Below are 13,450 nucleotides of genomic sequence, written 5' to 3' on the forward strand. Positions count from 1 at the left end.
CTCACATCCTTCACAACTAATAACCCAAATTCTTACACAATATAGTTACATTAACTAATGTTAGTTAATAGTGCTGTAGCATTTGTTTCTTTAGTTCTACATTAAGATAAAAATATAAAAGTCATTTCCGGTAATATTTAACATAAAATATTTTTACAACCGTTTTCCAAGTTTAATCATCTTTTTATATGCTCCTTATACTTAAACATATGTAGATCTCTGCTGCCAGATTAGAGCTCTCTCAATGATAAAAGTATAGATTACTGAACTTTCCCCTAGACTTTACCCTATGGAGATTTTCACTCTGACTGCAAAGATCTGCCTATGGTAAAGTATAGAGAGTGTTTGCTGGTCCTGGCTGGAGGCCAAGTCATGTACCCAACCCTCTATAGGCAGACAAACCCTGCTGTACAGGGCCTTCAACCTTAGGTAGTGGGGGCTTACAGCTGTGTAGCCTATCCTTGTTGTGCACATCCTAAAGCCCTGCACCAGAAGATGCTCAGGCCCTATGCCCTCCTGCAATGGGTGGTCAACCACTACCTGCAACATTAGCTGAGCTCTAAACCTGGACCTCCTTCCACATTCCTTTTGGATCAAAGAAGAACCCCTTTGAGTCAACCCTCCCTGCTCCCAATTGACCCTGGAGTCAGTGTGTGCTTACCTTGTTCCAGTTTGTTCCATTTCTAACTTTCTTCAGGACTCAGGACAGAGTCCCCAAATTTTGAAATAGAGGCTGCAACAATTTCTTTCACTGTTGGTGACAGCCAATCAGGTGATTACAGATCCACAGAGCCCGATCTGGGAATCGGAAATTGCTGATAGGATAAAAATCTCTCTCAACAAATCAAATTAACATTTTGTTTACATTGTTGGATCTGTAAATATCCACAAAGCTCTAGACTTATAAAATTGAACTTTTTTTAACTTTAATAAAGTTTCATCTTTGTGCCATATTTAGTGTAATTCCATTCAGTCATGTTTTCTATATGAAAGTGCAAAGCACCCTATGGAGAAAAAAACATAAAATACACTTTTGGCCCTTCCTTCTTCCAGACCCCATCTGCAAGATACTTGCCTTGAAGTCATCATTCTGGATTAACTTTTTTATAAAGTTGTGTACAGATTCTTTGAATGTCTCCAAAGTTATTGAGAAAACAAAAAAAAATGTCTTCATCATGGAAAATCTGACTCAACCATAACAGCACTCACACTTTTGCCACCAGTAAAATAATACATTATAACCAGCCTACATGATCACGTCATGTCATGGGTGCCTAGAAGGTAGAATTACTTTAAATTGGGGTTTGTTTCACGAGAGAGTTAGCAAGGATAGTGGAGGAGTGTATTACACCTCTGATCGCCAAGTCATGCATTGACTTGAACACGGGTCCCCCTTAATTTGTCATTTTGGGGTAGGGTAAAAGCTGTGAAAATGTCAATTGCAACAAGATATAAAAATCCTTTTGGGCATGATACCCCTATTAATTTACATCCACCTACTTAAGCAAACACATTGGATTAGATGCCTTCTATCTGGAATGGAAGGATCCACAGACTCAAGAGGCAACGGCTAGATGCTCATGTGGAGCAGCAGACTTTATCTGTCTAATGTTCAGTCCTGCTTTGACATAAATCACTCTTCATAACTGACATCCATGCTGCACAGATTTGAGGAAACACTGCCCTAAGAAGATATAGAGAGACATCTTCTGCAACACTCCTGGATGTGATATTACATTAAGACATGGATGTCCTTCTATGGAGTTGCGACTGGTTTCTACAATGTACTTCTAAACTGTAACCTTTACTATCCCACTGAAACGCCACAGTGTGTTTTGGCACAGCAAGCTTCACCACCAGTATTGTGCAGTTGAATTAACAAATTAATGAAATACCATGATAGATTTACATTGCATCATGTTAACAACTTTAATGACTGGTACTGGTCACCCCAAAAACTGTTTAGGGTTCATGTCCTATCTCATTACAAATGCATGAACCTTCTTAAATGTACCTGAATACTGGGAGTTCCTTTGACATTAACTGTCAATAATGTGCCAACAATGAATTTAGACCTAAACAGTCCTGACATTGATGCATGTCACAGTTTGTCTCATGAGGCTCAATACCTATACACACAGGCATATAGCTACCTGTTTAGCTGTCAATAAGTCATGCATTCTTCATGATTAGCGGGACCCAATATCTCTTAACCCAAACAAAAGGCAGAAAATTAAGGTATCCCAAAGCACACAATATACCTAAGCAAGGATAACAATTGCTTGGACATTTTTTTGACAAATTAACGTTTATTGCTACACAATGCCACATAACAGTTCCTTTGTAGAGTGCATGATTTGTTCACCTGTTCATCTCAGCCTGCTTACTCTGGAGTGGCAAAAGATAGGATGTGGTTGGCTCCACAGAAGTGGTCTTCCTCACATTCCTATTTGGTTATTCATCCCTATTACTGTTGCTCTATTGGGTGGTTTGAACACACCTTTGTGGTTACATCTATTGTATTGATCCCTTCATGTCCCTGACTTGAACTCCCATTTGAGAAACAAGACACACCCATGCATTACCCTTTTTTTAAGCGACCGCTTTCATGGATTCATTTATTCATCTAATCCCTTAGAAGATGCTTTGTACAGAGATCCATTCAGAAATGTCTCACTTTTCCTATTTCATGTATGGTGCTATCTCGTCTTTTCCACAGTGCTTTGACATTATATAGAATATCCACACCTGTCTGTTGCCCTCCAGAACAACTGGAGATGACGTCATATGGGGAGATATGAGATATGTGGTATGTGATATATGGCATGTAATTCCTGCTGTATGCAGCTGTCAAGTAGTTGGTTTCATCCATTGTAATTTTCATTGTGCATTTAAGGGAGGGCTGAGATTTTGTACAGTACCTTGGACTCAGATCCAATGATCCTACTTATTAGCATCATCAATTAAAAAAGACAGAGATCAAAGGCATAAGAATTCAAATCTTTTGTGATCCCCATCAATACACTGTAATATTGTCTAATGGCATGATTTTAATTGCCTCATGCAGCCAGATTTAGATGGGGAAGAAACCATAGAGCCTGTACTAACATTTGCAGGTATAACATTTGAAGTTATCAAGTACACTACTCAATTTCTCATTATTGTAATTAAGGAAAAACACAACAGTAAAGGATTTGTACTATTAATAAGCATGATAAGTATCCACCTCTTAGTCCAATAATCATGATAATCTGTGGTAGAAAAATCACATATAGAAAAATAAAAGGAAAATTACATTATAACAATAGATTATGTACATTTTACTAGATCAGGAGTGTTCCATGGTAGTATGTGGTTGAACAGCAGATGATATCTTTCTCTCATCTGCTCCAAAGTCACTTTCAAAATACAATGCTCTACTCACTGCTGGAGGTTCATGTTGGCAGGAGACATCAGTAGTCACTGTCGGTGCAAAGCGTAGGTCGCTGTTGTAGCTTTGCATTGGCAGGAGACACATTTTGTTTCTCAGATTGCTCACAGTTGTAAAGAGCCCAAAAACTCTGTAGTTTTCACCTGTAGTTCAGTTTGTATAGTTTTGAAGGAGACGGAGTACACTCGGATGCCGGCCGAGGGTCCAGAAACTGATAGGTCACATGTTGGGGATCTGGATTCACCTCAGATGAGTCCAGCAGCAGGTTTCAGATAGGTGTAGCTGGCGCGGGTCAACCAGGCACAGACAGGAGGTCATCCAAATATACCTTGGATTCCATTATGAGGATCCTTGTTTCAAGGCAAGCAGGTCCAGTCTTCCTTCTTCAGACCATAGGGCAACCCTTCTTCTCAATCATCAGGAGATTCAGGAGTGTTCTAATAAGAGGTTCTTATGGTGCCACTTTTATACACAGTGCCACGCTCTGTGTGAGTGTCTCTCTCTTTGTCTACCCCTAACCTGGTTCTAGTCAGTTCTGCTTCTTTCCCTGAGTTTGTCTTCAAAGGACCAGATGTGCTGAAATGCAATTTTACATTTTCTAAATACGGACTTCATGGAAATCGCTATTTAGGAAATTAGAAATGCTATGCACAGATACCAATTTCCAAACAGCGATTCCTAAAATGTAGGAACCCCTATTAAGAAATTTTAAATAAGGAATCCCATTGCATTTGTGTCAATGGGCTGGTTTTGCAGTTCCCAAATAGTGATTTCCCATTAGAAAATAATTATTTGAAAAATGCAAAACCAAGGATGGCAGTGGGCAAAAGGCCCCACTGTGGTGCACCCAAATATAGTGGTGCACATGTAGAGCACACTTATGACCTAGAGGCATGTGCGTACTCTATATTAATTTTTTTAAAAGCATTATGGGGTGCTTTTTTAAAATTGCACATGGTTACCATCAAGTTAAAGTTGATGGTAATTGCATTTCCTGAATACCCAAATTGCATCTAGCAAATGCTCTGTTCAACAGAATAGGATTGCAAATAAGTAATCCCTATTTGCGATTTCCTATTCTAGGTATTACAAGTTGTGATTTCTGCAAGGTAAAATCGCAATTTGCAATTTCCTAAAGGCCTTCTACATCAGAAATGGCCATTTTGCATTTCTTAATGGCCTGAAATAGCAACTCAGACCATTAAGAAATGCAAAAAGGCTTTGTACATCCTGCCCATAGTGTCTAAGGTAACAAAGGGAAGGCAGGCCCAGGTGTATGCTGCATGTGCAAGTGACGTAGCGGACAGCTTCAGAAGTCTGGCAGAAAGTGGACACAGCCCTCAGGATGCCCTTTGAAGCTCAGGAAGGGTTTGCGGACAACAATCCTCAGGCTATCCTGAACAGGAGAGGAACACTCTTCCCCACACCCAAGACCTTTTGGTTCCCTGTTTGGAGAGAATATAAACCACACCACAAGAATGCTATTTGTGAACCTAATGGCAAATATTTGGTTTCGGTAGAAACATGGCAACTTTGTAAAGTGCAATTTTCAGAAGAATTATCAAAACCCTGACTTTAGCATTAAAGAGTACCTTAAATACCAATTAAAAAACATTCAAGAAGTATTTCTCTCTCTGCTCTCAACGTGAAGACTGTAATTGAGTTTTAGTCTATGGGAGAGGTAGCCTTGCCATTGTGAAAAATGACTTTAGAAGTTTCTCTGTGTCTGGACATTTAATACCTTGTTACCTATGCCCTAATTTCTAACTGCCATGCACAGCCCCCTGTGAGCATTTAGGGCCTACCGTAGGAGTGACTTATAAGTACTAAAAATAAAGGTTTAGACCTGGCAAAAGTATTATTGTGTGAGGTTGAATGTCAGCTTAAAACTACACTACAGGCTGCAGAGACAGACCTGAAACATTTCTTACAGCGCCACTTTAGTGAGTTGCACAATGAGTGCTGCAGGCCCTCCAGTAGACTTTAATTTATAGTCACTGGGTGGGTATATGTGACTTGAATGTGCCTATAAGGTGTATACCATGTTTTACCATATTTAAGGGAGAGAGCACAAGCATTTTACCACTGATTAACAGTGAAAAAGTGCACAGAATCCTAATACCAACATACCTAATTCCAGGGGTCAGGAAAAACCGGTAGGGAAGGTAAAAAGTTTGGAGGAATATCACACAAAAGGTGTCAGGTCTGACAAGTGGTATAAGTGATAGCTCTACCCTTCTGTGATTTTTTCATTTTTGGTTCGTGTAAGGTCTTTAATGTTGTTCAGACTAGTGTCTTCAGATAAGAATGTGGCAATAAATTATGCTTCAAATTCAGAGAACAGGTGATACTAGTCGTATAGTGTCTGAAACCATTAGCCCATTTTAGAAATGGATGGATAACAGTCTTTTCACTCTGAATGAGGAAAAATCCAATTTCTGACCATTGGCCCAAATTCCTTGAGTAAACCTGACAAGGGAATATTTATTAGTTATGCAGTAGGGGAGAGAGTCATAATGCATAAGGAGAAGTTTAAAACCTTAGTGGTCTTTTTACCAAAAGCAAATTTACATTCAACCATCTACGCACAAGTAATGCATATTACGTCGAGTATGTTTATGAATGTAAGCTATTCACAAACACCATGCGAAAATTTAAATACAATAGTTTACACATATCTCCCCACCCCTTTGCAATCATGAAAATGCGTATCATATTATCAATTAAAGTTAGAGGGGAACTTGAGATAAACCCTTACCTTAACACAGTTTTTCCTGAGGCGCGCCACACGTTATATGTTACACTTTGTCTGGGGGTCTTCCCTACTAGAGTATATGTGTGTACATTTTCATAAAATGCACTTGTTAGTGAACTTTGTGACTGCAAGTTTGGGTGTGTATAACTTTGCTACATTTTTTATTATTTTGTAGCAAAATAGATACCTGTGCCTTACGTTGCTGAGACCCCTTTTTAAGCTACTCTTGATTTCAACTTGCAGCAGTGCACTCGCAATTTGTCTTAGAGAAGATGTTCTGCTAATTAATGGGGCAGAAACCCACTATTTATAGACCGCCTGGATTCTGACCAGAAGGCTGAAATAGATCTGAGACTGTGATTAGCATTGTCATGCCAGGTGCCTGTCAATAATAATTTATTGCATTTTGCTGCCATAAACTATGATGTACTTAACTGTATTTGTGTTGTTATTTTTGTAGACTCTCCTCCGAAGTAGGGGCCAGATGTAGCAAGCAGTTTTGCCCATTCTGTGTCTATGGGAAAATGTGTTCGTACATATGGGCCTAGGTTCTTTTAACTTTGCACTTCTTATCTTTTATTTTTATTGAATTTTATTGATTTAACTATTCTGTTTTATTGTATTTAAGTATGTGTTATGGTTATTGCTGAAAACAAAAAAGTTACTCAAGTTCATGGTCAGGTTAAAAAGTCTTTATTCGGCTTGCACAACCATAAAAAACATAAAAACATATTAAATTAATCAACATGATATATCTAATTAACCCCTTAGCTGCTGGGCCTTTCCCCCCCCAGTGCTGAGCCCTTTTTTGGCTATTTGGGGTAGTTCGCGCTTAGGGCTTCATAACTTTTTGTCCACATAAGCTAACCACGCCAAATTTGCGTCCTTTTTTTCCAACATCCTAGGGATTCTAATGGTACCCAGAGTTGGTGGTTTCCCCTGGAGGAGACCAAGAAAATAGCCAAAATACAGTGAAAATTTTGTTTTTTCCAAAAAAATGGGAAAAAAGGGCTGCCGAAGAAGGCTTGTGGTTTTTTCCCTGAAAATGCCATCAACCAAGGGTTTCTGGTGCTGAAATCACTATCTTCCCACCTTTCAGGAACGGGCAGACTTGAATCAGAAAACCGAATTTTTCAACACAAATTTGGCATTTTACTGGGACATACCACATTTCTACTATATTTGGTGCTTTCAGCCTCCTTCCAGTTAGTGACAGGAATGGGTGTGAAACCAATGCTGGATCCCGGAATGCTAAACATTTCTGAAAACTAGACAAAATTCTGAATTCAGCAAGGGCTCATTTGTGTAGATCCTACAAGGTTTTCCTACAGAAAATAACAGCTGAAATAAAAAAATATTGAAATTGAGCTGAAAACAACAGCCATTTTTCTTTATGTTTTACTCTGTAACTTTTTCCTGCGATGTCAGATTTCTGAAAGCAATATACCGTTTTGTCTGCTGGACTCTTCTGGTTGCGGGGATATAAAGGGCTTGTAGGTTCATCAAGAACCCTAGGTACCCAGAGCCAATAAATAAGCTGCACCCTGCAGTTGGTTTTCATTCTATACTGGGTATACAGCAATTCATTGGCTGAAATATGAAGAGTGAAAAAGAGGTATCAAGAAAACCTTTGCATTTCGAAAATGGGATCAAGATAAGGTTTTGAGGAGCAGTGGTTATTTGCACATCGCTGAATTCCGAGGTGCCCATACTAGCATGTGAATTGCAGGGCATTTCTCAAATAGACGTCTTTTTTACACACTCTCTTATATTTGGAAGGAAAAAATGTAGAGAAAGATAAGGGGCAATAACACTTGTTTTGCTATTCTGTGTTCCCCCAAGTCTCCCGATAAAAATGATACCTCACTTGTGTGGGTAGGCCTAGTGCCCGCGACAGGAAATGCCCCAAAACACAACATGGACACATCCTATTTTTTTTATAGAAAACACAGCTGTTTTTTCCAAAGTGCCTACCTGTAGATTTTGGCCTCTAGCTCAGCCGGCACATAGGGAAACCTACCAAACCTGTGCATTTCTGAAAACTAGAGACCTAGGGGAATCCAAGGAGGGGTGACTTGCGGGGCTCGGACCAGGTTCTGTTACCCAGAATCCTTTGCAAACCTCAAAAAGTGGCTAAAAAAACAAGTTTTCCTCACATTTCGGTGACAGAAAGTTCTGGAATCTGAGAGGAGCCACAAATTTCCTTCCACCCGGCGTTCCCCCAAGTCTCCCGATAAAAATGATACCTCACTTGTGTGGGTAGGCCTAGCGCCCGCGACAGGAAACGCCCCAAAGCGCAACGTGGACACATCAAAATTTTTGGAAGAAAACAGAGGTGTTTTTTGAGAAGTGCCTACCTGTAGATTTTGGCCTGTAGCTCAGCCGGCACCTAGGGAAACCTACCAAACCTGTGCATTTCTGAAAACTAGAGACCTAGGGCAATCCAAGGAGGGGTGACTCGCGGGGCTCGGACCAGGTTCTGTTACCCAGAATCCTTTGCAAACCTCAAAAAGTGGCTAAAAAAACAAGTTTTCCTCAGATTTCGGTGACAGAAAGTTCTGGAATCTGAGAGGAGCCACAAATTTCCTTCCACCCGGCGTTCCCCCAAGTCTCCCGATAAAAATGATACCTCACTTGTGTGGGTAGGCCTAGCGCCCGCGACAGGAAACGCCCCAAAGCGCAACGTGGACACATCAAAATTTTTGGAAGAAAACAGAGGTGTTTTTTGAGAAGTGCCTACCTGTAGATTTTGGCCTCTAGCTCAGCCGGCACCTAGGGAAACCTACCAAACCTGTGCATTTCTGAAAACTAGAGACCTAGGGCAATCCAAGGAGGGGTGACTCGCGGGGCTCGGACCAGATTCTGTTACCCAGAATCCTTTGCAAACCTCAAAAAGTGGCTAAAAAAACAAGTTTTCCTCAGATTTCGGTGACAGAAAGTTCTGGAATCTGAGAGGAGCCACAAATTTCCTTCCACCCGGCGTTCCCCCAAGTCTCCCGATAAAAATGATACCTCACTTGTGTGGGTAGGCCTAGCGCCCGCGACAGGAAACGCCCCAAAGCGCAACGTGGACACATCAAAATTTTTGGAAGAAAACAGAGGTGTTTTTGGAGAAGTGCCTACCTGTAGATTTTGGCCTGTAGCTCAGCCGGCACCTAGGGAAACCTACCAAACCTGTGCATTTCTGAAAACTAGAGACCTAGGGCAATCCAAGGAGGGGTGACTCGCGGGGCTCGGACCAGGTTCTGTTACCCAGAATCCTTTGCAAACCTCAAAAAGTGGCTAAAAAAACAAGTTTTCCTCAGATTTCGGTGACAGAAAGTTCTGGAATCTGAGAGGAGCCACAAATTTCCTTCCACCCGGCGTTCCCCCAAGTCTCCCGATAAAAATGATACCTCACTTGTGTGGGTAGGCCTAGCGCCCGCGACAGGAAACGCCCCAAAGCGCAACGTGGACACATCAAAATTTTTGGAAGAAAACAGAGGTGTTTTTTGAGAAGTGCCTACCTGTAGATTTTGGCCTCTAGCTCAGCCGGCACCTAGGGAAACCTACCAAACCTTGCATTTCTGAAAACTAGAGACCTAGGGCAATACAAGGAGGGGTGACTCGCGGGGCTCGGACCAGGTTCTGTTACCCACAATCCTTTGCAAACCTCAAAAAGTGGCTAAAAAAACAAGTTTTCCTCACATTTCGGTGACAGAAAGTTCTGGAATCTGAGAGGAGCCACAAATTTCCTTCCACCCGGCGTTCCCCTAAGTCTCCCGATAAAAATGATACCTCACTTGTGTGGGTAGGCCTAGCGCCCGCGACAGGAAATGCCCCAAAACAGAACGTGGACACATCACATTTTTTCATAGAAAACAGTGCCTACCTGTGGATTTTGGCCTCTAGCTCAGCCGGCACCTGGGGAAACCTAGCAAACCAGCACATTTTTGTAAACTAGAAACCCAGGGGAATCCAAGATGAGGTGACTTGTGGGGCTCGGACCAGGTTCTGTTACCCAGAATCCTTTGCAAACCTCAAAATGTGGCTAAAATACCACGTTTTCCACACATTTCGGTGACAGAAAGTTCTGGAATCTGAGGGGAGCCACAAATTTCCTTCCACCCAGCGTTCCCCCAAGTCTCCCGATAAATATGATACCTCACTTGTGTGGTTAGGCCTGGTGCCTGCGACAGGAATAGATCACACAACGGACAATGTTGGTCCTTACGTGAGGCAGCTGTTGACCCTGGGGTGATCCATTCCTGACACAGGCACTAGGTGTAGGCACTCAAGTGGGGTAGTGTTTTTATCAGGACAGGTGAGGAGTCACTGGGTGGTAGGAATGTTGTGGATCCCAGCATATTCCTGTAGTTTGTGTGACAGAAATGCGAGAAAAATAGAGTTTTTTCTCAACATTTCAGCTTTGCAGGGTATTCTGGGTAAGAAAACTTTGGGGAATCCACACAAGTCACACCTCTGTGGACTCCCCCGAATGTCTAGTTTCCAGAAATGTTTGGGTTTAGTGTGTTTCTCTATATGGCCGCCGAATCCAGGACCAAAAACACAGGTGCCTGCCTTACAAAACCAGTTTGTTTTGCCATAGACAATTTTGATGTCTCCACAATATGATTTGGGTGGTGGAATTTGGGGCTGAACTAAATTGGTGAACTCCCAAGAGAGCACTCTCTCTCTGCTTGCCGCCGCATTCACCTGCTCTCTGGGTTGGCCTAACCCACTATTACCCAGTTGCACGAACAGCTTGCGAAGGGACAGCAGGACTGTCCTCATCACCTCCCTCATAATGTACTGGAAGAGGAGTTTTCGAATGGGACTCCTCTGACTGAAAAATCACTCCCAGAGTCTGCGCCATTGTCCTATCCCTCAGATGCTGTCTCAGTATCTGATGTCTCAGTCTCTGATCCTATGTCAGAGCGGTCCTCTATAACCCGAGTGCAGGCAGCAGTCATCCATCAAGATGCCATCTCTGCTATTGGCTAAACTGTTGCTCTAAAACACTAGCCTACGTAGACAGTCACAAAATCGATGGTGTGTGTGAGATACGTGCAACAGTAGAGGCCACCTTACCTGCGCTTCTTCCCTCAATCAGCACGTACTTTCAAGACACTCAAAAAACACCTTGTCACATACCATTCGTCACAGTCTTTAGCACCTCCTGCGCCCAGTCCAACAATCATTATTGGTGCTCCCACTCCCTCCTCCTCGGATTCCCTCATTACCACCCAGCAAAAGTGCCCTTCATCTCTCCATAGACTTTACTAATGTACTCAGCTATTTACATAAAATACAGATGTGCTCTTTGCAGTAGGCATATAAACCTTCTGCGCTTCTTTATGGCACTAAAACTGCCACTAGACAAGTCGGACCCTTTTCCCCCCAGGGAAACCACACACATATTGACAAAAGTGATGTATATGTGACAGCCAACCACCTGAAACTCAACTCAAGCAAAACCGAAATAATCCTCTTTGGCCCTCACCAAAAAAACCTGGGACCCCCCATGGTGGGCCACCACGCTAGGCCCTGCACCCACCCCCGCCAACTACGCACGCAACCTCAGCATCATCCTAGACTCCTCCCTCTCTATGACCCAACAAATCAACGCTCTTACCTCCTCATGCTTCAACAAACTCCGTATACTGAAAAACATTAAAATGGATCCCCACAGAGACCAGAAAAACTGTCACTCACGCACTCATCAGCAGCAGGCTTGATTACAGAAACGCCCTCTACGCCGGCACCACTCTAAAACTCAAGTGCAAACTACACGCATCCAGAACTCAGCAGCACGACTCATCCTCGACCTCCACCGACACGAACACATCTCTCCACACCTCAAATCCCTCCACTGGCTCCCCATTGACAAAAGGATCACCTTCAAGATCCTCATCCTCACACACAAATCACTCCACAACACAGGCCCTGCCTACCTCAACGAGAGTCACCTTCCACACCCCCACACGAAACGTCCGTTCAGCTGACCTCTCTCTCGCCTCTGACCCCCGCATCAAACACACCACCACCGGGGGCAGATCCTTCTCCTACATTGCACCCAAAACATGGAACGCACTCACAACCCACATTCGCAAGACCCAAAACCTACTTCTTTTCAGGAAGGGCCTCAAAACCTGGCTTTTTGAACAGTGAACCTCCTAGCCCCTTTCCCTCCCCCCCGTACCCCCCCCAGCGCCTTGAGACCCTCACAGGTGAGTAGCGCGCTTTATAAATCTCTTTGATACAGATCTACCTATATATATATATAAATATATATCTACATAGATATATCTATAGATATATCCATGTACCTAGATATATCTATCTACATAGATATATATATATACATATATTTTTTTTTAGTTGTTGTATGGTTTCCTTGGGGGCCAAAATGGCCCCCAGGGAAACCCTACAACATCTAAAAAACAAATTGCCCCCACAGGGGGTCACCCTGCCCACGGGCGACCCCCTGTCATTTCATTTTTTTTTTTTTTTTTTGAAAAAAAAAAACAATCCCCTGGGGGGGGGGGGGGGCGATCGCGCCCCCCCCCCCCTCCCCAGGGGGCACCTACCTTTTTATTTTTTTAGGAAAATTATCCGGGGGGGGGCGGCCCGTTTTCCGGGGGGGGGCTGCCCCCCAAAAGTGAAATCCCTGGTGTCTAGTGGGGTTTCCTGGCCCCCGATCGCAGCTGTGCAGCGATCGGGGGCCAGGAAACCGTTTCAGAAGGCCTCATAAGAAAGGGGAGACTCTCCCCTTTCTTACGAGGCCTTCTGAAACTGTTTCTGGCCCCCGATCGCAGCACAGCTGCAATCGGGGGCCAGAAACAGTTTCAGAAGGCCTCGTAAGAAAGGGGAGAGTCTCCCCTTTCATACGAGGCCTTTTCAAAATGTTTCCTGACCCCCCCGATCGCAGCTGTGCTGCGATCGGGGGAGCCAGGAAACCTGAAAGTGTTTCCTGGCCCCCGATCGCAGCTGTGCTGCGATCGGGGGCCAGGAAACACTTTCAGGAAGGCCTCGTAAGAAAGGGGAGACTCTCCCCTTTCTTACGAGGCCTTCCCGAACGTGAAAAAGGCCGTTTTCCCCATGAAAGCAGGAAGCGGCCGCAAGGCTGCTTCCTGCTTTCATTGGGAAAACACCTTTGCAAGGTCAGCGCGCCTCGCGCCGCGCTGACGTCACAAAGGGGCGGGTGGGGGGCGGGGGGAGACACGGTAGCTTCCGTGTCTCCCGGGGGGGGAAAAAAAATAAAAAATAAATCCTCGGGTGCGACG

Source organism: Pleurodeles waltl, chromosome 6 (genome assembly GCF_031143425.1).
Source record: "Pleurodeles waltl isolate 20211129_DDA chromosome 6, aPleWal1.hap1.20221129, whole genome shotgun sequence".
NCBI classification, from domain to species: domain Eukaryota; kingdom Metazoa; phylum Chordata; class Amphibia; order Caudata; family Salamandridae; genus Pleurodeles; species Pleurodeles waltl.